The sequence below is a fragment of the Camelus dromedarius genome, chromosome 10 (genome assembly GCF_036321535.1).
Source record: "Camelus dromedarius isolate mCamDro1 chromosome 10, mCamDro1.pat, whole genome shotgun sequence".
In the NCBI taxonomy this organism is placed as follows: Eukaryota; Metazoa; Chordata; class Mammalia; order Artiodactyla; family Camelidae; genus Camelus; species Camelus dromedarius.
Window position 1 is genome coordinate 17255153 of NC_087445.1, and position 26224 is coordinate 17281376.

The 26224-nt window shown below is 42.6% G+C and overlaps 1 long non-coding RNA gene across 5 annotated transcripts in view; it reads left to right on the top strand.

Moving 5' to 3' along the window:
* The window catches only part of LOC135322255 (uncharacterized), a 53344-nt gene extending 27351 nt beyond the window's left edge, over positions 1-25993 (top strand). For 3 of the 5 annotated variants that reach the window (XR_010382623.1, XR_010382625.1, XR_010382624.1), the window contains 3 exons: positions 17967-18038; positions 18509-19861; positions 21418-25993. This is a non-coding gene — a long non-coding RNA (uncharacterized LOC135322255). The remainder of the gene's footprint in view (positions 1-17966; positions 18039-18508; positions 19862-21417) is intronic. The other 2 variants (XR_010382626.1, XR_010382627.1) reach the window with 2 other exon arrangements.
* The last annotated feature ends 231 nt before the right edge of the window (positions 25994-26224 follow it).

The following is a 26224-nucleotide window of genomic DNA, read 5'->3' on the forward strand; positions in this document are numbered from 1 at the left end:
CTTTGTCCCTTCCTCTGCTGCCAGTACCTTCTTCCTCTCCCTCAGCCCTGCTCTCATCCTTGAACCCGCCAAGCTCTATTCCTCCTTGGGCCCTTTTCGTTGCACCTCTCTCTTTATGGGATGCCCTGCACCTGGGTGCTTGGCAGACTCCTTATCCTTCAGGTCTCAGGTCAGATGTTCTCTTATTTGGAGAATCCTGCTTAACAGACTTGTCTGGGTGCCCCGGGCCTTCGGTCAACATGATCCTTCACTTCTCAGAGTCTTGGCTTCCTTTCCTCCACTCCTGAGCATTCATTACACGCTGTAACCGGGTAGTGTCATCTCTGTTCACAGGTTTGTCTGCCTCTGCCCAGTGGGACATGAGCCTGTCCTGAAGGACAGGGTCAGGGCAGTGTCCTTTTCATTGATACGTTCCCAGGGCCAGGAGAGCATGGAACATAATAGGTGCTTAGGAACTGTTGGACATATGCCTTTATTTCTTTAGCTGATTGTCCCCCATTTTTCAGAAATGAGCTTAAGTTTTTAGTGTGGGCTTTCCTGATTCCACGTGCAGGTAGTAGGTCTCCTGTTACTTTCCTCTGTGGCTGGAAGAGACAGCTATTATTTGGTAGGCCCAGCACCTGAGGAAGAGAGTCAGTGCCTTTCCTGTGGAAAGTGGTGTGAGGTGCGAGCCTCAGGAACCCACGGCAGCCCGGGTCCCTGCGTGAAGCAGAGCGTCGTCCGCCGCGGGAGAAGGGGAATCACACAGGGCTTGCCTGGCAAAGGCATCACCGGACTCCAGTTGTGGCTGGAGCTGTGGGTTGTGCTTCGCAGACCATGATGTGCTTAGGAGACACCCAGGATCTTGTGCAGGTTCTGATTTCTGTAATCTGGTCTTGGGACCACGGTTATGAATTTCTGACCTGCCTTTAGGTGCTGCTGAGACCTGCTGGTCAACAGACTGCACGTATAGTAACAAAGGCCCCAGGTCAGGGTTTCTCAGCCTTGGCACTATTGACATCTTGGACCAAATTATTCTTTGTTGTGAGAGGCTGTCATGTACACTGTAGAATATCTAGCACCATCCCTGGCTTCTGTCGACTGTGCCACTAGCATTCTCCCAATTGTGACAACCAAAAATGTTATCATGTTACCAGATGCCCCCGGGGTGGAGGTGGGGCAGGAATCCGCTCCCATGAGAACTCTGGCCTAGATGCTTCTCTGCTCTTAATCTGCTTGTCAGTGCCTCGTTTTAGTCTCTGAGTTGCCTTTTGCTTAAGCTAGTTTGGTTGATTATTTTTGAACTTGTAGATTTTGCCACTTATATACATGTTAGTACGTTCTTGTGTGATTTTATATGTAGTGCCTGCGTACGCCACAAAGCTCTGTAAATGTTCGTTCTGTGTCTCCTTAATTTTAATACCTAGCGTGGAGTCCAGTCTGTGGGAGGTAGTTGATTAATGCCAACTGAATGAATGACATTCTATAAGGGATGGTGTGTTCATGCTTTTTTCTTCCCTTTTGGGTGCTATAATCTTTTTTTAAAAATGTCTTATTGAAGTATAATATATATATATATATACACTCATAAGTGTATATACAGTTTGATAAGTTTTCACGTATGAAGTATTTGTGTGTTAAAGGCCCCCAGGTCAGGAGCAGAACATGACCAGCATCCCAGAAGCCTCCTCTCATGCTCCCTTCTACTCACTCTGTATCCTTAAAATATTTCTTCCTTTTCAGTAACAAAGGGCATTCATGTTCCACGTTGAAAATTTTAAAAGTACAGAGAAGCAAAAAGAAAGAAACATTATACTCTTTTAATATGTAAATTTTAACAGTCTGATATATATCCTTCCATTTTTTTTCAGTGCCTATGTATGCACAGAAATGTACTTTTAAACTAAAATGGGATCATGGCATTTATCTTGTTCTGGGACTGGCTTTTCTCACTCAATAGCACATCATGTCCACATGAGTAAGTGCACATCTAATCCTTGTTGTAATGGCAGTGTGGGATTCCATTGAATGGATATATTGCAGTTTGTATAATCTATCCCCTTTTCTTGGTCATTTCTTGGAAAACTGGTCATTTCAGTGGTGTCCACTTTTCACTCTGAGAAATAGTCTTATTTTAATACTCAATAATTCTCTTAAGATGACATTCTTACCATTACAAGCGCAGAGTTGAATAAAATAAATCTCATTAAGACCTCAAATTCACATAAATTTGGTTGCCAAAATATTTTTAATGAGCTAATTAAAAAATATGTGTGTATGCATACATATATAGAGAGAAATTGAGTTTAACACATGATCTTGCTAAAATAGTCAAAATGAACAAAGGCTATAGTAAAGAGTAGCTGTTCCTTTCCCAGCCCTCCAGTCCTTCTCAAAGCAAGTGCCATTATCAGTTTCTTGAGCATACAAGACTGTTGATATTAGCAGTCAAACAGGGTCTTGTAAAAGAAAGTGAGTGTTTTTTAAAACTTGAAATTTCCCAAAGACAACAAAAAGAGTTACTGGATAACTAAATGTATACTCTGCATCAGGAGTCAGCAAGCGTTTCCTTTGTAAAGGGCCAGATAATAAATGCCTTGTAGACTTTACAGGCAGTGTGGTCTGTGTTCACGGCTCCTCTGCTCTGCTGTTGTAGCACTGAAACAGCCACAGGCAGTATGTAAACAAAGAAGCGTGACAATAAAACTTTATTTACAATAATAGCTGGATGTGGACTGCTCACATTGCCGTTTGTTACAAGTATTAACATGTGAATATTCATGATGAATGTGCAGTTTAGAGGATGGGGTGTGGTGTGAACTTTGAGGCCTTGCTTCCACAGGGCCTGACAGGGACCGTATCGCACGGCTAAGAGTCATCTCCCTTTGGGCCAGTCTGGTTACCCCTTCTGTCCTCTGCTAGTTGTTCCTGGCCTGTTCTCGTCCCTCCCAAAGAGTCTGTTCTGGAATCGGTTGTCTTCATTGCAGGGGTTTCTCAGTCTCATGATAAAATCAATCAAGACTTCGTTCAGGTACAAAATCTTGCCAGTTGCTTTGAGTCCGCTTTCCTCCACAGAGTACATGCAGCGAGTCAGTGGCTGTCAAGGGACTGCTGTCGCTGTGCTGTGGGGTGGTGGCTCTGCCTGTTTTCTGCTCCGATTTCCTGCCTGTGCTTTCAGCCTCTGTGCTGCGGTGGGAAAAATCACATTGGGTGGTAAGGTTTTCCTGCCTAATTGAGCTTCAACTAAAAATGATTTCTTTACTGGCTACAGACACCCTGAAAGCTCTGAAATACTACTCTTAAGAGCCTTATCTTTGTCAAAGCTGAGGAGTTCACTTCCTCCTTCTTGAAAGGGCCATCTTTAATGTTATGTGACTACACTTGGAGGAGTGTTAGTTTTAGTACTGGTTTGTTTGGTTCTTGATGCAGGATTCGGAGATCAAAAATGGTTCCCTTCATTACAGTTGTGAAAAGTTTTCCCAGTCCCAGGTTCTGTGCCTTTGTGAGGGCTCTGCCCAGTAGTCCCCACTCTGGGATCCAAGCTGACTGACCATCTGGGCTTCTCCTAGGTGCTCTAGTCTCCGGGTTAGTGAGTGTGTGTAGTGAGTTGCCCATGAACCTTTGGATGGTGGGTCTTATTTTCCCCTTTTAAAAGTTAACAGTCGAAAAGTCACCACCTAACCTCGACTTACTGTAAAGCTACAGTAATCAAGACAGTGTTGTATTGGTGAAAGAATAAACAAGCAGATCAGTGGCTCAGAACAGAGAGCCTAGAAATCGAGCCACACAAACACAGTCAGCTGATTTTGACTCTAGGAACAAGGGCAACACAAGGGTAGTCTCTTCCACAAATGGACACAGCTGGATGTCCTCACGTAAAAAAATGAATCTAGACACAAACCTTGCACCCGTCACAAAAATTATCTCAAAACAGATCACAGACCTAAATGTAAACTGTAAAAATCCTAAAAGACAACTTAGGAGAAAATCTAGTGACCTTGGGTTTGGTGATGATTTTAGATACAGCACCAAAAGCATGAGCCATGAAAGAAAATAATGGACAAGCCATTTATTTTCCATTAAAATTAAAAACTTCTGCTCTACAACAGACAGTGGTAGAGAATGAAAAGACAAGCCATGGACTGGTAGAAAAATCTTTGCAGAACTTCATATCTGATAATGGTTGTGTGTTCAAAAAATACCAAAAAACCCCACAGCTCAACAATAAGGAAACAACCCAATTAAACAATGTGTACTGTGGAGAACGGTACCACGTCTTTAGTCAGTGGGCAGCGTGAGGTCTCTCTTCATCTCTGAGGACTTTTCACTTTGGAACGGTTCTCAGGAGTGTGGTTGCTTGACAGTCGAACTCTGTATAAATGGGATGTTACTTTGTTCTTACTGTCCCTTCTGATGGAAGTTCTCTGTGATAGGTGCATGTGAAAACTGGTAAAACTTCCATTTAGGAAGGAGGCATTTGCCTAACTGAATGTATGCGTTTTGGGAAATGTAATCTTGGTAAGTTTTAGAAAGTGGATTAAAAGTCATACATGCAGAACCTTTGACTTGTGATCTAAGAATTTAGTAGCTTGTAAACATTAACTCCCTAATGCCAGTTCCTGTCCTTCATTAACTGTCCCATCCCTTAAAGGAAAAAAACACCCTCTCCTCTACTTAGTACATGGGTGCTTTTCCCCCAAACCGCGTTTTTAACTCTCTGTGCCTACCACAGAAACCTTCAGTGACTGCATTGCCTTGAGGATGAAGTCCACTCGCCGTAGCAGAGTGTCACCAGTATTTAGTCAGTGGTACTAATGTTGAGGGTTTTGCCAAGAACACCAGGCCTCTGGTTATCACTTCCCTGCCTGTATGTGAAGGCTCATCTTTACTACATTCCTCTGTTTCATTATCCACGGAACCCACAATCTGGCCCCTTACTGCTTTTGCACGTGGGTTTTCCTGGGATGGGTAAAGCTCTTGCCATTCGTGTGCTTCAGGACTCAACTTGGAAATCATGGCCCATATTCCCCCAGCACCACTCTCCAGTTTGCACGCACACTTCCAGAACTCTGCATGTATTTCATTCATAGAACTTTGGACCGTGCATCACTGGATCTCTGTCTACTTGGGTTCTTTCTTTGATCAGTGAGTTTTCTGGGTTGAGTCATTTGTTTCCTTATTTTCTGGCATGTGTGGAGTAGCCAGTGTATTGTTGTTTTAACTGAGTCAACATAGAAGTCAAAAGATCAAGCAAAACCATTGAATGAAGCTCATGTTAGCTGCTTTAAGAAATAATGGCAGTAGTTTATTCCTCCAGGCTCCTTTCATGGTGTTGCTCTGCTAGCCTTGATTGACACGTGGCTCCAAAGAAGGATAAGGAATGCTCACCTCCTTGGGGGTTTTTGAGCCAAACAAAAACACATCACTGTACCTGAACCCCGTCCTGTATTCAACCCTAACTGCTCTAGAGGCTGGGAAACTTCATCCAGCTAGACTTCCACGAGGAAGATGGAGATGGTCTGAATAGCCAGCAAGTCTCTGCCATAAACAAAGCTTATGGAGAATTGATACACATTCAGATCTGACATCCCATTACTTTCTGTTGAGATACTCAGCCACTTGTATGTAGAGTGTGGTGTGGAGTGAGTAGTAGGAAAGGGGGTTTAAATTCCTCTTGAAGAAAAAAGTGAGTTGATTAGGTAGTTATCTCTGTGTTCTAGGAGTCCTATATCATTGTTTCCATGTTTAAGATACGTTAATAACGCTGTCAATACTTCGCCATTTTGCAAAACCGGATTTTCTAGAGGACCTTGTGAAAAAAATACACCATGTCTCATACTCCTTGGATGTGGTACCACTACTTTCATCTCTGTGTGGCAGTATCTCTGTCTCGTTCAGTTAGATGTTGTATAAATTCCATTATTTTTGGAGGATGAAGGAGTTCCTGTAAGTGTGGTATGTGTCTCAGTGGTACTAATGTTTCAAGGAAATGGCTTTCTGGAATCCAACCTAGTCAGAGAATTAGAATTCAATCAGAGTGATAAATCATTGAACTTGCTGTTGAAGGGCCTAAATTTAAATTAAATCTTTAAAAGCAATAACCTCTTTCCAGTTTGGGTACTACTAGGAGATAATGGAGCTCTTAAGTGGAATGAATTTGATTTACAAGTACAGCAATTCTTTCTTCAGTTGCTGATGTTTCCCACAGTATATGTTTTATTCTTTCGAAGTTTAATCAATAACTAATGTAAGTGAAATGTCTCTTTCTCGCCTGTTTCCTATTGAAAATATTCTCTGGTTTCTAGATTTGTGGAGCTTTTTGTTGGACATCAAGGTTGTAGGTGTGTATATAATTGTGCCAGGCGTATGTTTTAATACTACTGTCCTGGCCAGAGAGATGATGTTAAACATGTACTAAAAATGTCAGGGGATAATGTATTTCCTGATAAATGCACATTACCCCCAGGTAGTCTTCACATGACTGGGCTCCTGTCTGCTCATTAATTCACTTTAACGGTGTTGACTCAAAGGTGCTACATCCAGAGCTTGCAAGGCGGTGTCCTGGTCATCCCTGAACCAAGGCCACTGGACAATCACCCAAGGTGGGGACTGCCTTCGGGAACCAGCTGGTCGGCCAGAGAATGAATCCCCTGCGGCCTGGTATAAATCGAGACCACTTGCCTACTTGATGCAGGGCGTTGCAGTCGCTTCCAGGGGCTGCTGTAGCAAATGACCACATGTTTGGTGGCTTAAAACAACTGAAACTGAGCTCACATTTCTGGAGACCAGAAGTATGAAACCAGTTCCCCTGAGCTGAAATCAGGCATTGGCAGAGCTGTCCTCCTCCATGGAAGCTCTGAGGCAAAATCCTCCTGTGTCTCGTCCAGCTTCTGATGGCTGCCGGCCTTCTTTGGCTTGTCGCCACATCTCTCTGGTCTCTGTCTCTGTGGCCACAGGAGTTTTCCTCATCTGTCACTACCACTTCTCCCTCCCTCTTTCCCCCTCTTGTGAGGACCCATGAGACTGCACTGAGGGCCCACCCAGATAAGACAGGATGATCTCCCATCTCAAGATCCTTATATCACATCTGAAAAATCCTTTTTTACCACGTAAGGAACTTTCACAGGCTCCAGAGATTAGGACCTGAGTATCTTTGTGGGGAGGGAGGTGCAGTGTTCAGGCTACCACAGACATGTAGGTGTCTGGAAGTGAGTGCTGGAATTGACCTACCTACTATAATGCTGAACTCGTAAAAAAAATTTTGAATTCTGTATAGGCAAAAATACATCCTTCTGGTGGAATGCTGTGTACCTCTTGCAAAAATGAAGGTTCTCCCTTCTAATGAAGGGTGGCTCCTATTTCTTGACAGAGAAAACACTTTTAGGGTATTTTTCATGTTTTAGTTTTAATTTCTGATCTAGGTTTGATTGGATATGAAGATGAAAACGATGACATCGTAAATAGTTCTGTTATAAAAGCTCCCCTGAGAAGCAGATACATTAGACTACCTTTTAAAATGATATTTAACATTTATCTTATGATTAGAAAAGGATAGCTCATTTTAGGAAATTTATAAAACCCAGAACAGCATGAAGAAGGAAAAAAACTGCTGTAATTTAACAACCTAGAAATGATGACTATTGACATTCTGGCTTCTTTTATGACATTACATTAGTTCTCTCCCTAGAGTGGTTAGCAGTTGTTACACCATTTGTCTGCCCTGGGTTGAAACACCATCATTGTTGTTATCGGGAAGTAGGATTTTCTGAAATGCTGGAAAACTGAAGAAGCAATGCTGTTGTTCAGCTTAGACTCTGCTTTCTTCCTACAGTTGGAGAGTTGGCTTTACCACCCCTGAGTTTGATTGAGGTACAGGGAGATCTGGATATTTGCAAGCATTTCCTTAAACAGGGAATCCGTCAGTGAGGGTGAGTTCTTCCTGAATGCATGGTTAAGCTGACTCCTAGCATGTTTTAGTAGAACCCCAATCCTGAGAGATGCCCTGAGGGGGAAACAAAAGTCGTTCAGGAACAAGTAAGTTTGGGAAACCGTGCGTGCACATGTGTGTTTTAATAGTCACAATGCATAGTAACATTTAAAAAAACCAGAGACCTTCTAGAATTAAGGAATGTGTTTAACCTAGAGTTTCCCTTCAGCTGATTGATTTTTTTCTAAAGCTTATTACAAAAAAGTATGTGGAGGATAATTAGTGAAACACAGTATTTATTAATGAACTTAGAGAAGGGATATCCAAATGTTTTTGGTGTGGTATGATTTTGGTCAAAAAAAAAAAGTGTGTGTGTATCTATAGCTCTTATAAGTAGTATTGTTGTCATCCTTGGAAAAATCGAGTTTTTAAAAGTGATATATTTGATTCTAGTATTATAAAACGTTTTTTTAAACTAAAAATGTCTTACATTATAATACGTTAGATGACTTTTCTCTACCCTTTGGGGAGTTAGGAATTAAACTCTAGGAATAGTATCAAGCAGAGTGAAAGTTCAAGGGAAGAGTGAAAGAAATTTATATGTTTAAAAAAAAAAATGTGTGAAAGCTTCCCAACCTGTCCCACCAAGTGTCATTTTGGCCTGAAGCTGAATTAGTTCTCATCTGATTAAATCAGAATCGAATTCTGCTATTTCCTAACTGCTGTGAAGTGCAGATTTTTTAAATGTGTCAAAAAAAAGCAAGAATTTAATCCTAGTAGGAAACAACTCTTAAAAGAGAATAATTAGCATTTCATTTATATCATCATTTTACAACTTTTCAACATACAAAATTTTTCATTCTGTTTATATAACATGTAATTATTAAGTGCTTGGTCAGAACACCAGCATTAATTTTGAATTTTAGGTTTCTAAATTTAGATTTTTTTCCAGAGCTTGAAAAATCTTAGGAGAGAGGATTGAAAACCACACTAACTTTGTTTTAATGTCCACATCATCAAATGAACATGGTTTTCTCAGGACCATAATTAAATGTTTGATTTTTATACTTGGAGGATCAAGAAATGGCCCAGGTAATGTAAACAAGTGGCTAATCCAGAAATTGCTTATTTGAATTTAGGAAGTAACCACAGATGTACACTTTTACACATAGTCTTTCTACACAGACATACTCTGAAGTATCTGGGAAGTGAAACCCTCATTTCCCTGGTTAATTAAAAATCAAAAGGCCTGTAAAGGAAGAGGAGAGGTCTTCTCACTTATCTTCACCCCAGTCCTGTAGGGCAGTGGCTCTGAGAGGACCCCAGGACTTCCGCATCACCTGGCATCATGGTTAATTTTTAGCATCAACTCACCTAGACTATGGTACCCTGTTGTTTGGCCAAACACAGTCTAGATGTTGTTGTGGAGGTCTTTATATCAGTAGACTTTGAGTAAAGCAGGTTACCCTCCATAACCTGGGTGAGCCTCATCCAATCCATTGAAGACCTTAAAAGATTGAGGTTCCTAGAAGAGGGAAGGATTGTGTTCTAGACTGCCTTCGTACTCAAGACGACAGCATGGACTCCCAGTGGGATTTCTAGCCTGCTGACCTGCCCTACTTTATGCTTGCCAGGGCCACAATCATGTGATCTGATCCCTTAAAATAAATCGGTGTGTAGTGTGTGTGATAACATGTACACTGTACACCATATTGGTTCTGTTTCTCTGGAGAACAGTAATACACCTGGATGCTTGTTAGAAATGCTGACCTCAGGCCCCTCCCCAGACCTGCTAAATCAGAAACAACAGGGGTGGGATTCAGCAGTCTTCCTCAACCAGAGGATGCTGATGACCCCTCTCCCACCCCCAAGCTTCAGAGCCCCTGCAGATAAATAGAAGCAGTCTCCCAGAGCAGTTGAAGAAATTGAGATTCAGAAAGGTTAAGTAATGTGCCCAAAGTCATCCAGTTTTGATGTGGCTCAGGTTTATTCTTGACACTTTGAGAAGGATAAAATAATATTCATTGATAGCTTAGCAGTCTTGGCATCTGCTTTTCAAGTGCCCTGTTGGGATGCCCATTTTCTGGGGAAAAAAAAAAAGAACATGCAGGGAACCAACTGTTCATATGTAGTTGATGAGAGCAGTGGTTCCAGGTCTTTATACCATCAAGTATCCTTGTATTATTTCATGTGGTGAAAGATTTTGTTGATTAAAGAAGCTCTGTCTTAAAGTAACAGTTATTTTGCCGTAACAGCCACGCAGACTTCCTGATTGGCCTGAGATCACCAGTACTGCTGGACGCAGGTGATGTATCCCAGGCAAAAGCAAAGGTGTTTGATGTTTTTAATTAGCTTATAAACCTAAATGTAGAACTTCCATTAAGCATTTCACACTGGAAACAGCCAAGGATTTTCATTATTGTAGGACAGTTTTCCAGAGCATCTGGAGACTCCCTGTTGGATGTGTTGGCATTGCAGGACACCTTCAGATACAGTTACCAAACAATGCCATGCAGCAACTAGGCTGTATTAGCAGGGTATAAAAGATAAACACCCAAATCTTAGTAGTGCCTTACTTTTTTACTCAGCAAAATTGATTTACCAGTTTGGGTGTGGCTCTCCTCTAAGCAGTAGACCAGAGACCCAGGGTCTGTCTTTTCTGAGGCTCTACTTTAGTTCACCCATGATTCCCAAGGTTGCTGTGCAAGGGGGAGAGCATGGAGGTTTCTAGTGGGCCGGCTGGGAAATGGTGTCATTATTTCCATCCATATTCTGTTGTCTGGAACTCTGTCACATAGCTGCACTGGAATGCAAGGGAGGCTGGGGAATAGGGTCTGACTGTGTGCCTGGGAACAAGCAGAAATGAGCTTGGTGATCAGCTGGCAGTCTCTGCCGCCTGGGCCCTGAGTGCTCAGATGTTTGTAGTTTAGTGCTTCTCCCGTGATGGATTTCTGTTCCCTACTAATGAAAGTGGGTGTGAGGGGTTGGAATTGAGTTGTTACTGATGCCGCTCAACCCTTCCCAGGTCCTTACTGGCCTGTGGGGAAAGATAGAGCCTGAAAAAATAAGTCACATTGTACCAGCTCTTGCCCACAGCTTCAGCAGGGACCTTCCACCACCTCTAGGTTTTCATCCAGTTACAGCTTATAGGTCAGTCTATTAGCAGTACTTGTAATACACTGTCTTCTGCCATTTTTGTCTCCCATCTCATATGCACTCCCCACCCCATATCCCTGAGGGCATGATCGTGCTGCTACTGTGCCAAGAACGCTGACTCAGTCTCCATAAACCACTGACCCCTGAGAGTGGTCTTATATTCAGGGCAGAAGTGAGGAGAATACCTGTTGTCCTAGTTATCTGTTGCTGTGAAGCAAGCGACTCCATGAAACTATTAATTTTTTTCTTCCCCACAAGTCTTTGGGTTGATTGGGCTCAGCTGGGCAGCTCTTCTGTCCCATGTGCCACTGCCTGGGGCTACTTGGGCGGCTGCATTCAGCTGGGAGCTCGGCTGAAACTGGTAAATTTGAGATGGGCTCCCGTTCTCTGGGGCCCTGTCCACATGGCTCTCGTCTTTTAGGAGTTGCTCTTGGACAGCTTAGCGGCGAGGCTCCGAGAAGGTGGAAATTGCCAGGTCTCTTATGGTCATGGAAGACTCAGAACTGGACTTCTGCTGCATTTTATTGGTCAAAGCAAGACACAAAACCAGCGCAGATTCTAAGAGAAAGGAAATAGGTCTGCGTGTTAGGGGATGAGAGGAATTGTTGGTGGCACATGTGGAGATTATCACCGTGTCTTTATACACTTTGTCACCTATTACTTCAAGGTCCTGCTACTTGTATTTTGCTGTGTCAGTCACCCGTGAAATTATTCCACCACCAGTATAACTTTCCTCCAGAGGTTTCAGGCTACTGATGTCATTGCTGTAAGCTTGGGCAGGGAGGCCCTGATTCTGGGAATGTGTGAGGTGTACACAGGAAATAATGAATGAACTAGTTTGCTTGGTGATGAGGGTTTGTGTTTGGAAGGTAGTGAGTTTGAAGAATTAAGCAGTGCCCTGAATTCTAGACTACAGGGTCAGGGAGCCTGGATTAATGGTGGCAAATCACAAAGCAAGGTTTTCAGAAGACGAATCTCCTAATTGTGTAAAGGAGATTGAAGGACGGTGTCACTGACCATGGCCACCATATTGGTGGAATGAAATGAGCAAGGCTCGGAATACAGGCAGAATAGTGGGGCCTAAAAGAAATAGTCATGAAAGACAGACATAGTCAACATAACTAAAGGAGGCTGTGCAGAGGCGGAAAGGAGGAATGGAAGGCTGGGTGCAATCAGCTCTGCCACAAGTAACAGTTTGAAAATACTGTTAACAGGGAGGTTTGTGCTAAACAGGAGACTCTAGAACTAATCAGAGACGGGTAGCTGAGAGGCTCGTACATTTAAATCTTAGTTTGGTCTTGTTTGGGGCTGATAGTAAAAATGCATGTATCAGTCAGCTTGGAATTTACTGTGCTGTGGCAACAGACAGCTCCAGAATCTCAATGGCTTCTTACATCCCAGGACTCATTTCCCACTCATGTTCTGCCTGTTGCAAGTCATCTCAATCTGCCTCACATCTTCTCCATTTTGTGATCAGGCAGAAGCAGCAGCCTGTCTGGAACAGTCCTGTCTCAGATTGGAGGGAAAACAAAACTTGGTGGATGCACATGATAGCTTTCAAAGTTTCTGCTTAGAGTTGCATATATCCCTTCCGTGTTTTATTTTATCTTTATTGTATTAGCCAAAGCAGGTCACAGAGTTAAGCCTGCTGCCTATGGGGACAAGAATTACATTCCTCTCACAAGAATAGAGAAAGGGCCCCTTTGGGGCAGCAAATATTTTTGAATAAATAATGCAATCAGCTACATTTCCCCCTATTTTTAATTACACAGATAATGAAAATCATCATAGAAAATATGGGAAAGGACACAGGCGAACGTTTCCAATCACCCAAATTTCCCCTCAGTGGAAATAACTGTTACTGTTAGTGTTTTGATGTAAAAATCTTTGGATGTTTTTCCTGGGAAATTTTTACAAGGGCATCAAATGATACATGCTGTCCTGTCACTTGGTACCGACTGAAAAGTACACAGTAGCCATGCACCCATGTAAGTAAATACACACCTATGTCCTAACTCATAATGGCTCTCTGGTATTCCTCTGTACAGATACACCATAATTTACTTAATTGTTGGACATTTAGATGTTTCCAGTTTCACTGTTTAATAAAATGCTACCATAAGTCTCTTCTATGTACGTATTTGCACATTTCTCAGACTGTTTCTCTTGGATAAATTCCTCGCAGTGGCATCATTAGAGGGATTTCTTTTTAAAGTCCTCTTTGATACACCATTGACAAGTTTTATAGCTTAGTTTATAAGGCCCACTCTTCCTTTTCCCTCTTCTAAAATGGAGTAGTGTTACCATGGCAATAGAAAAAAAATCAGTATTCACTGAAGGGCCTAATTTGTCTCTGTCTTCATTTTAGCTCAAAAGTTAGATTTTTGTGCCGAGGTTGGCATGTAAAATACCTGTCCAGGGTCTCTTCTGGGTTAGGAAGTCAGCACCCCCTGGAGGTGACCTCTGCATCCCTGCTCATCCTGTTTCATAAATTGGCTCCCCCGTTGTCTGCTGGAAAGGCTTTGTCAGGCACTGCTGGTCTTGTAAGTTGCTCTGTCTAGGGAGACTCAGTGACTGATGGGTGTCCTGTCAGCTTGTAGTTTGGAAAGCGGTCGGTCATAAACAAGGCAGTTTATATAAAGATGATGAATTTAAAAACTCATTATGGTAGATTTATTTGGGGATCTGATTCATTACTGAAGACCAGTTGAAGGCATGATACAAGCTACCTATTGTCTGGATTTTCTTGAAGAGAGGAAGAAGCTGAGTGCATGATGAAATGGTTAGTTTAGCCCACCTTCCAGGGAGGCGCTGCTGTTTTGGAGACAGCTTGAAGTCTGGATTCTCAAACTGGTGGTTGAATTGAAAGATGGTCAGAGATGGTGCAAGTGTAACTTCGAGGCCTCCACGTGAGGTGAGTGAGGTGCTCGTGGGGTGAAGGGCAGAACTGTTCTTGGTGGGTGGGGGAGGCGAGATGAGCAGCAGGAACACAGACTTTCAGTGCCCAGCAGCTGGGACGGGGCTGGGGAGCCCTGAAGCTAGACTTGAACAGCTCTGCAGTGGTGCTCACTGAAACACCGGGTTGCTTATTCTGTGTGGCAGAAAGTAAATGTACCTTCACGTTGTCAAACGATGCAGAGTCTCAAGTGGACCCAGAGCAAGCGCCATTGTGTGGCATTCTCATCTTGTTCGTTTGTTTGTTTTTCTTTAAAGAAGGCAGGGAGCAGTTAAGAGGGGCGCTTTGGAGGAAGACGGCGTGGGGCCTGAGCGCTGACCGGGCCGCTTTCTGGCTGCGTGGCCAGGCTTGCGCCTGTTACCTCCCCTCGGGTTGTGCGTTCTCGTTTATGAAGAGAGAGAGTAGCAGTATCTAGCTCAGAGGAGATTTATAAGATTGAAATACATAACGTACGTAGTGGAACCCCTGCCTGGCACATCGAGGTCTGTAAATGGTGTCTGGTTTTCAATACGATATACAGTATAATTATCATTATTTTCCAAGAGCAGAAGCATACTTGACAGGTTTGAGTCATGTAATCAGGGGCAGTACCCTGGCCCTCATAATCGTGCACTTGAAGGTGGCTTTAACTATATAACCTTACATGGTTCTTCCTGCTTTTTGTGCTGTTGTAAAGGAAACTGCAGTGTTTCAGTGGCTTAGTGCAATAGCGTTCATTTCTTAATGTACCAGTTGAATGGGATGTTGCTGGACGGAGGATAACTTTCCTTCACATGGTGACTGAGATTCCCAGCTTCTTCTGTTTTGTGTCCCTGCCATCCCTTAAGACCTTAGATTTTATTGCTATCACAGAGAAGGGAGAAGCATAAAGGAACACTGTGAGAGGGTTTTCCATGGTTCTGACCTAGAGGTGGTGCATATCACTTCTGCTCACATTGCATGGTCTAGAACTAATTCACGTCTTCACACCTTACTGCTGAACTTGACGTAGTGAATCTACCTTGGTTGGTGATCATACCTTGTAGGAAGTAGGGTTTGGGCGCAGGTACCTTTGTGGGAAAAAGACCAACGAGTGGTGTTTGGGGCAACTGTGAGGTGTACCAGGGACATCATCTTTAGGCACCTGGAAAAACGGACCTAGAGCTTCAGTGTGGCCATCCATCCTAAATGAGGATACGTTTGCCTGTATCCGTCTTAGATACTGAGCTGTCAGATGAGGATGCTCAGGGTTAACCTTTCCTTTATGATAAATGCCCAACCCAATTGGAGGGAAAAGACTAGGCTTTTTTTTTTTTTTTTTTGGTATCTTTTTTCAATATACATTTTCTAGAAAACCATGCCTCGTATACATTGGGACTGGATATACCATCACATGATTTATGAATAGTTCCACTGCTGCCCCAAAAAGAGATGAGCTCCTCTTGAATACAAGAGATCTCTGAAGGAGTGCAGATCCAGCAGAACCAGGCAGGCCATCAAGCATTCCATGTTCCTTATATCATCATAGATCTGGTGCCTGCAAGCTTTTTATGGTGTTTTGGTTTAAGCTGGCCTCAGTGGAGGACTGGAGGACTGGGTGCTTGTGCTTAAACGAAGTTTGTCAACCTCACATCGCAGGGAAGGAGTTTTCTCACGGTCCTCCGTGAGTCTATAAAAAAGTGTTTATTATCTGCAGCAGTAAAATTATCTTGCTTTGATAGGAGCTCTTGTAGGGCGCAAGGGGACCCACTAAAGGGTCCTTCTGCCTAAAGATATGAGGGAGGGCATCCTGTCAAAGGGTCTTGTGAGCAATGGTGGGGGTCAGGCCTAGAGGACAAGGGCGTTTGGCTGAGGAATCAGTGTGGGCAGATTTAGATAGCTCTGAATGACCCAGTGTGTGTATGGAAAAGCAAATAGTTCAGCTGATGAAGTGTGGGTTTTAAGTGAGGACTGAACTGGAGATGCAGGTGATTTGTAAGCAGGTGCCTTAGGCAGGAGGACCCTGTCCTCTTTGCTAAAGATTTTGGACTTATCTTTTGGGTATTGGGGAATCATTGAAGGGAATTCAGCTTGGGAATGACATTGACTTCTGCATTTTAGGAAGATCACTGGCAGAAGATAAAGAACCAACCTAGAAATTCATGTTACATTTTATTTCTGGGCCTCGGAAGTTGGGACATTTCTTTTCGTGGGTTTCAATTATTATCAAACATCTTTGGAGGATCAGTGTGACACAGGTCTAGAAGTACATTTTTGAGAACGTGTGGGAGAGACGTGAATTCCTTTGCTCAGCAACTCTGCTTTATACTCTGACCTGAAGAAGATTGAGATCACCAGCCATTCCATCCCAGGGCACTGACACCACCTGGAAAAGGTCACTGGTGCAACCGCCCTGAAAGCTGCCCTCATGTTCTACTGCTTTGACCTCATATTGTCAGGTAATGTACCTTAGATGAGAAAATACAGTGCTGGCCCAAGACAGGTAGTGGGACTTTTTTTTTTAAGAAGTTTGAGCGGGATGTTTAACCTTTCAGAGTCAATTTCCTCACTGACTGCAGAACTGGAGTTAATACCACCTGACCTGCATAATATAATCAGTTCTGCTGTAATTACTTTGAACCCACTTATTTATTTTGAAACCATTAATTTGTTCTAATATGATCAATATATTAGGGGAAAATTTGATCATGACATGGATTTTGTATTTGACGTTGTCTGCAAGAAACATTAGGTGAACGCAGAAAACTAGCCAGCTGACCCAGACCACGTGGGAATACACAGGTCACAAACCCACACCCCAGAAATCTGGCTACTTCACTTTTCTGCAAGGGTTGTCAGCCACAGCCACCCACATCTGGGGGTATGGCTGTCCTTCTGCTCTCAGGTAACCCTCCCTCCATCGTGTCACAGTAACTCATGAGCTGCAGCCCGGCTGATGCCCATTTCCATGAGCAAACTTTATGCCTTTTTCAAGGTGAAGGTCCATAAAATTCCATACATCTTTATTGTAGTATTTATGTATTTCTTTATCATTTAATATGTGTAAAATGGTTCTACTCTTTTTATTAGGGTTCTCTATGTCACTGTCAAAATTTTGTGAGCGTTGCATCCCCAGCTCCAATTTTCCCATGAGCCCTGTGGTTTTTATTGTGCGATTTTTTTCTGCAGCACAGTGATTTTTAAGAATGCTTGGGTTGAGTTACAGCAAAGCTGACTGTTCTGTAAAAATTGTTAGGATGCATACGATAAAATTCTTGGTACAATATTCATAGTGTGGGCATCCACGCAGGCGGATTTTCTTCCATTCATAAAGCTGTTGGGTGGGGGCCAGATCAGATGGAAAGAATGTTTCCAATTGGCTTGATTATGGGTCACACGTCATTGTCATGTGAGGGGACGGGAGCAGTGGTGACGAGCGTTGCAGCCAGCTCTGCCTGCTCCGTTTACCGGTGCCCCGAATGTGTGATGCATGTGATTTAGCACTTAAGCTTCATCTCCAGCTAACCCGCCCTTCTATACCTGACATGGTGTTTGGACTGGGAGTCAGTCCTTGAAGCTGGCTCCCAGTTAGATCCTGCCCAGGGGTTCCTACAGGGAGACTGGAGGGCTGGAAGAGTGGAGAAGGGTGTGTTCCCTCCTGTGTGTGTGTGTGTGTGTGTTCTGTTTTCACCCTGGCTGTACTCCTGAGGCTCAGCTTCCAGTTTGTTTGTTGTTTTGACACAGTCAGCACCAGCCAGGCAGCACCTGCTCCTCAGAAGTCTACACCCAGCTCACAGAGCCCCTTCTCCAAGCTCCTAAATATCTTCCCTTTCTTCCCAAGGGGTGGTGATTGCTTCCTTTGGTTTGTGTTTCTGCATTAGCTCAGTGCTCTCTGTTCACTATGTCGATTCCACAGCACCTGTTTCACCAATTTCTCATATCAGAGTCTCTCTGATAAGGTATTTGATAGGATTTCTGTTTTCCTCCCAGAATCCCAGCTGATACAGGATAGAAGATCTGGTGATGCCAATGTCAGTTGGAGCAGTGGTACAGGAGCAGAAGGTAGGATGGGCGGTTGATAGGCTTGACTGAGAAGCAGTAGCCCAGAGGTCCCATGATGAGGATGCTGGTCCCTTGCCATTGGGGCGGAGAACTTGGGCCTGAAGCCTCAGCTCTGCCATTTAACCAGTTGTTTCTTCAGCAGTTTATTTAATCCCCTTAAATCTGAATTTGCTTACCTAAAAAGAAAAAAGGGGGTGATAATAATATCGGTGGATGGGGGTTGGGACTAAATGAGACGATGCTTGTGAAGTGCTTAGGGCCATGGCTGTCACGCGAGGAAGCTGAGAGTTGGGGGCTTTCCACTTCCTTGCCGCAGCTCTGCTGCCTGGGGAGTCACCCTGGGGAGCGCCTTTTGTTGTCGGTGGCTGCAGTTACTCAAGTTCTTTTGTTTTGAAAGGCGACAAAAGAGGCATTTCATGCCTGTGTTTTCAGCATTGAAGCAAGTGACCATCCCCTTTCTTTCTGCACAGATAACTGACGGTGAGGAAGAGTGACTCACCTCTTTGAAGCTCATTTTAAGCGAAAAGCTTTCTGTGATGACTTGAATTTAGAACGGTGAGTTGGTGAGTTGGTGAGTTGCTTTGCAGGGGAGTTGTCACGCATCTGTTGAGGAAGTTGGTGACCACGTCCCAGTGCTTTGTCACACTGATTGGATGTTGGAATGTACTGTGACCTTGAAGGAGCGATGCCACATGCTGAAGACGCCATGATGTCACTAATAAAAGGACGCAGCCACTGCCTTACACTCAGAGAAAATCCTGCATTTGAGTGATGGGTATGAATGTGTTCTTTTATAATTGGATGCATGAATGCTGTATTTCCTCGTTTAAATTAAATCTGAGACTAAGCCCCTACCTGCCAAAGTAGAGAGATGCCCAGCGCCAGTTACTGGGGTGAGGATTTTCCTAAGGTTTCCCATGAGTTCCAGAGCCCTGACACAGTTCTGAAATGCTGTGAACGTGTCCTTGTTCTTACCTGTATTGGTTGCCGCTGACTCATTATTTAAGGCAACATGATCCATTTTAAAGGCAAATTGGGCGCAGCAATCATTTGTCAGGGCTCTGAGCTGCAGGATTTGGTTCACCCTTTCCAGGTAAAAATGCACTTGGGCATCCTCTTTGCCTTCTCATTTGAAGGAAGGCTAACCCACCCCTCTTCCCTTGCCACCTGCTGCCCCTTTCAACCCCCATGTAAAGTGTTAGAACTCTGATCACAAAGACATGGCTGCATTCTTATAATAGGGAAAATACTGTTCATGATTTTGCTTCTTAGAGTTGTAAGTAAAATGCAAATGGTCACTTCCATAGACGTCATGCCACCGTCCTGCATGCCAGAAATCACGCTCAAAACTTTGTATCCAGTACCTCTAAACCTCGATCATTTTGCATGGTCTTGACCTTGTTTCATAAATGAGAAAACCAAGCCCCCAGGAATATCAGTCACCTGTCCAAGGACATACGGCTGTGTAAAGAGCTTGGATTAGAGGATTGAATTTTTAATATCTGAGACTTCAGTACATATTTCTTGGTAGATGACTTGATGATTGACTCAGAATGAGAGAGAAAAGGCACTTGGCTGGCTATTTGAAGAACTTCACACCTTGTCATTCTATTTATATTTTAGAGTATTCAGCTTAAGTGTTTTTGCATTTTGCCTTTGAAGAGGAGGACAAGGTGAACGTTAAATACAGATGAAATTGTGACTGCGGCTAAGTGACTCCTCCGGCATGAAGGGTGGTCTCCTGCAGGAAGCCTGCTTGTTTACGTGAATGTCTCAAGACCTGCTTTTGATTTCTGGGCCAGGCCATGTTTGTACGGGCGCAGGTATTTTGGTACATTGGCATTTTTAAGTTGTGGGCCTAGAGCTGTTAAATGTGAAATACGAGAATCACTGATTGTGAGGATGTGAGCTGCATTGCCAGGACCCCCTTTCTCTTATACCCACGTGGTGATTTGATGACCTTTTCTTTTTTCCCTCTTGATACATAAAGTGCAGTTAATCCTTGTTTTATGAGCACCCGGCAGCGACAAATAAGGGCTTCTAATTAGGAAGTGAATGTATGTTTTTTTTTAAATGGAAGAATTCATCTCATCAAAAAAAAAAAAAATTCCACTGTTGTGTGCTTTAAGTGCTTGGGTCATATGACTGAACAAAATTAAGATTTCTACATTCGGCAGATCTTACAGTGTTTTGAGGGGAAATAGGCCATAAATATTATGCATAATCTATACACGTATACACATGCATTTAGAAGAAGGAAGACAAGTGTTGTGGATAAAAAAGAATACAGTGATGGACAGGAGGAATCAGGATGAGGAGTGTTGAATCATTAAATACACTGGTCCAAAGGATTAGAGTTACATGTATTTACAATAGATGTTGCTAAATTTGAATACAACTCAACAAAGGATTTGCAAAATGAATTGAGTGCTAGGCCTACTTATTTGACCTGTCATTTCTGTGAGGGATGGTGGCACCTGATAATGGCAGTGGAAATCCATTCTTTCCAGCCAAAGGTAGACCAATCTTGTTTTCTGTCTGTGACAGTCCATGGAATTGCCCACAGATAATGGTTTCTCCACAGATATGTTAGATCTAGAAATAAACATTAATTTTTTATAATATATTATGACTTACGCAGCTTTTGAGCTGATACATTTAATTAATTGGAAAGATTTGGAATAAATTTACTAATATGCTAGATATAATAGCATATAGCACATCTACAAATTAATTCTCCATAAATTAATGGTTGTTTCTTTATTTTTATTATTTTTCAAATGTGTTTCCTAGGGACAGTTTTTCAAGCCCTAACACATAATCTTTTTAATGGTGAGTGGGAAAAGCCTATTAAATTCGTATTTGGGCAAATGTAAGTAAGCAGTGGTAGGATTAAGTTTGCAAATCTGATTTGAAATCAGTTTCTTTACTCTTTCCTCACCTGCACTGATAAAGGGACCCATCTTCAACAACTTGAGCAACGATCTGGCAGTCAGTATTCAATGAGTGTTAGAATTTATTCATCAAATATATGTTTGGAGCATTTTATCCATTTCACAGAAGTTACTATTTTTGCATTGGAAAATTTTATCATTCAACTTTTTGACAGTCATCGACCCATCTAAATCAAAGTCAAGTCCCTTGATAGCAATACCATTGCAAAGGATTCTGTTTAACACAACTGTTAATTTTTTTCTGATTTTTTAAAATGGAAATCGGAAGTTTTTGTTTTGACCACAAAAAATTCTGTGTAGGAAATAATCAGGTGCCTTTGAAAGTTGCTTTCTATTTCTTCATTGTTGCATGAATTCTAACCACATGTGTGGAAAGGACGAAGAGAAAAGGCTGAATTGGAACTCTGCTCCTTCCTTTGGTTCAGAAAGAACTCTCTGGCTTCCCCCAACCCCGCCGTTCCTCCAGTGTAACACACCCTGCAAAGCACTGCTTGGGAACACAGACGTGCATGTTCACAGCCACTCTGTGCCGTCAATAAGGGAGATGGAAAAGAAAACAAAACTGATTTCAACTAAGGAATTGCCTGGAGGTGGCAGACACGGTGTCCCGTACGGTGATGAGAATGATTCCGCCGATGCCGTGTTCCCTGTTTGAGCTCTCTGCACAGCACAGCGCATCACTGTTGCGTGTGGAACACGTTTAATCATCTGATCCCTGTTTTGCAGGTGAGGAAACTGAAGCCTCGGGTGTCTAAGTCTGCCTAAGAACGTGAGTTTCAACTAGTGTGGCTGAGTTTTTTTCTGTGCTTTTTCTCTCTAGGGTGAAGGTGGATGTGAACGCAGGAGTGTGATAGTGTTTCTTGCTCCTTCCCGTGTCCCGGAAATGCTGTCTGTGTCCTTGGAGAAAACTTTCTGGAGCAGCCTTATGATCATGACTCATTTATTCTTCTGTCCTTTCTCACACGTGGCACTTGGCACGGTCTAATGTACATTTATTTGTTCGGAATGGTGTGTTTTTAGTGGTGGCAGAAACTCTGTTTAATTTGCTGCTGATTCCCAGCACCTGGAACAATAATACCTGGCTTGCAAGAGTCATTAAATAAATATTTACTGAACGAATGTCTGACTCCACTCGACCCCAGTTCAGTCTGCTCAAGCCTGTGCTCTGCATTGCTGCAGATTCTAAGATTGAAAGGCTTAACCCCGACCTATCCAGGACAGACTTTGCATCCCTCGCCCACTGACTGCCCACTTCACAGAACTGGTCTGGGGCGGCGAAGCTCTCATCACCCGTAGTATACCATTTCTAGCTACGAACAACTTTCAACCACCATGAACTTCATCTGGGATGTCCTTGTGTCTTGAAATTATTCTAAGTCCTTGACATGCTGAATAAAAGCCAGGTTAAGAAACCTTCATTTTATCTATAAAACTAATCAGGAGACTCAGATCATTCAGTCCTAACATCTGTGAACGTCAGTCATTTTGAGAAGCAGAGAAAACTCAACCAGCCAATTTATTTTGATAAACAAGACTGAATAGGTATTCAATGCAAACTGTTAGGGAGTGCCACATGCCCCATAAATCCTTTAAAGAAAAAAATCCCAAAATACCAAAACTAGGTCTTTTTTATTTCTCTTCCTTAGAAATCTTGAACCTAGTATTAAGTTTGCTTTGAGAAAAGAAAAGAAAACGTAAAAGGCATTTCTGTCCTAGGCCAGCTCGTGTGCTTCTCCAGGGCCTTCTGGGTTAGAGCAGTCTTTCAGGTGCCTAAGTTCTAGCGGGGCTTCTGCTAGGTTGTACTTGTTGAGATGATCTCCCAAATCCTGGCCTTAAAACTTTGATCAGATGATACAAACCGTTGGTCTCTCAGCTGCATCTGGCCCCAGGTCTGTTTTGTTTGGATGTGTTTTACATCTGTCACCAACATTCCAAAATTGGGGCAGTTCATGTTAAAACTTCTATTTCCACTTCTCTTGAAATACCCGAAGATTTGTCCGTCCTGGACCTACACGCTGTTATGACACGACATTGGGCTGAAGTTGAACAGTGGCCGTCCTGGAGATAGATCCTGAACTCTCCAGTTTGCCATAGTCCTCTCCACCCTCTCGTAGTGTCCATGCTTGCTTCCTTCCATTGCTTGTCCAGTTCCTGCAGAATTGAGGCAATAACTGATTCAAGGTGGGCTTAGAAAAACTAAACTCTTGGTCATCGCTTCATGCCTTTGCTCTCTCTTCCTGCAAGTGTTGTGAGTCGGTGCTTTCTGCAGAAATGCTCAAGTTTCACGAGGATGGCAAAACTGATCAAAGCCCTTGGGAAATGCTCAAAGAACTGTTTTTTCATTTTCGTTTTTGTTTTTTCTTTTTTTTTTTTAAGTGGAAGTCCTGGGGAATAAACCAAGTACCTCATGCATGCTCAGCATGTGCTCTACCAAGTGAGCTACACCTCCACCCCCAAAGAACTGTTCTGAAGACTGGCTTGTTTTTCTGTTTCTACTGAGATGGGAATATCCAACTCAGTGCCTGTGAGATCAAAGAAGATAGACTGTAGCCGTCTCCTCCTTCCTGAGCTTTCCCCCGTCAGGAGGAGGCTCAGTGGACACTCTCGGTAGACCTCCGACAGGCTGTGCTAATCACTAGAGCTGGCACCAGCCATCGTTTGTGTGCAGCGGCCTAAGCACATTGACAATCCGTCTTCCGCCCTCCCACTCCTTTAGATTTTCAACACTCTTCTCCTTTTGCAGCCCATTTTAGTTGACTTTTATGAGACACAGTGAATAGAAACCTTAATGTCAGCGCCATTAAATCAGTACCTACAGAAATAATCTGGAAATGCTAAACCCTGGCAGGAAGCATGTTCCAATTAGTACTGATAAAAGTACAGTGAGCTGAAAACAAAAGTGACTTCAGCAAGGAGGAAGGAGAAAGGGTACAACTCCTCCAGCTCACTTGGAATAGGCAGAGAATCTCAAGAACTAATCTTCCTCGTTAAGTGTTTCAACTATTTTGAAAAGACAGTCTCCCTTGTTTTCTTAATTTACTTCACCCATTGAAAAGGACACGAATGGTCCTTTGCAAGGATAGGGCTTTAGGATTTTGAGACTCTGAAGATTTGTGTGGTTGTGTGCATGCACGCTGTATGAGAGAGATCGGATTCGAATTTTAGTTGCTGTGTTCTAGCTGCATGTCTTTGAGACACCACAGAGTTTGCACTGTTTCCATTGGGCCATCACTGGGACTTGTGTTGGGAAAAATCATGCCAACTTTCCATGATCTTCAGAGAGATCATTTGATTGGCTATGTGCAGATCAGATCTGAATCTTACATGGTTATAATAAACTTGGAAAACTCTTACCTACTTGGGAGTATGTTTTATCTGTGAAGAAACTGTTAAGTTGAAAATACTATTACCTTTTTTACCTAGGTAGCTCCTTCTTACCCTTTATAACTATTTATTCAAGAATCCTTTAAAGCTCCCACCCCCTCTCTGTCTGAGCTAGTGTGCCTTCTGTTGGCTCCCAGAACAGCTTCTGTAATCCTCTAATACACTATTGTATGATCAACGTCTTGTCTCCGCCAGATTCCAGGCAGTGTCTCCTTGAAACAGTGTCTGTTTCTTTCATCTTTTTACCATCAGTACTTGTCACATGACAGGCACTTAGTGTGTGATGACTGAATAAATGAATGAGTGGATAATTGGATGAATGGTTAGATGAATAAATTTTTTTCTTTTTTAGCGATTACCGAGTTAGCATCATTTCTGGATTTTTTTATATGATTGGACTAAAATGTATCTTCCAGCATATCTTCACTTGTCATTTTGCTTTCATTTTGTGGGTTTGTGTATTCTGATTTTAGGTTCTAATATATGATATGTTTTACTTCAACATAAATATGAAGCCTTTTTCTTTTTCAAATTGTTAATTGATTCTTTGAAAAGTATGCAGTGTTGAAAGAGGGACCTGGCCTTAAAGGAAGTGAGGGTAAAAAGGAAGCATTTACTGAGATATTGACAGGTTTGGCTAAAACAGTGTAGAGGAAGCTGATAGAAGTTGTTTTTCTCTGGGCCACTTTTCCTGCAGGGAGAAGATTTGCCAGCTTCTTCATTGATCAGAAATGTCTGTGCAGGAGGGAACAAAAGCACCTCAGACTCTGAATCCTTGAGTTTAGCCCACCTCATGGACATCTCTTCTACTGCATTAAAAAAAAAAATCAAATTCTAATCCTCTCTCCAGAGCCAGAGGCTTATGGTAGCTGTCCAAATCCTGATGTTTTACTCCCTCCATTCTCCCTGTCTCTGTCTTACTTTTACTCCATCTCTGCCATAGAGGTTAAAGCACTGACTTGCCCAAGGTTGCAGAGTTCAAGCCTCCTGCCTTTCAGTTTGCTACAGCCTCATCATTTTGTAGGCATGTTGGTGACTCCCATCTGTACCAACAAAAGTAAAGGTGTTTTTTTAAGACGTGATTTAAAATGAGAGCTTTCGAGTGAAAAAGTCTCCAAAAGCAAAGACCTTTTTTCCAGAAGGAAAACATTTACTGAACTGAAACTTTAAAGAAAGCATGTTGCTTTTGTTGACGGTCTCATGCATCAGAGCTTTGTTTTCTGCATTACTCTAAAAAGCAGGCAGCTTGAACCTAAGTCTTAAGTATGTTCAACGCAGGAGTCCTGGTTCTGGGGGCTATACAGATATAAAACAGTTTCAAAAACACACCACACCTCTAAAAATACTCCAGAAGGTAAAACCAGGTTAGAAGTTTCCCTTGAGCTTTTAGCACATAGGGGACACAATGAAAGTCAAAGGTAGCTGTAAATCTTTCTTTAAACTTGAGCTGTCAACGTGGAATTTTAACTGAACAGAACTGACATTACTAGATAAAAATGTAGGTGCTAAAAACACGTCATATGATGTAGAAGTATCTCTATGTAGTAAATATTTTGGAAAACTGCATGATCTCTGTCATATATCTCAAATTATGGGTTTGGAAGGACTATAAAGGCTTCATTCATTCATTCTCAAAACATGTAGCTCTTCCTCATGCTGTTCAATAATCCTTAATTATCCTGGACAGAAGAGGAAGACTGGAGGTCATGACTCTCAGAGTTGTTGTTTTTATTTTGTCTTCATTAACTTTATTAAAGGGAAAAAAACCAAACAAACAAAAATGTAACCAAAAACTTCCTATATTTTAAAATTACAGGAAAGATGAAGGAAGCTTATTACCTGCTGATG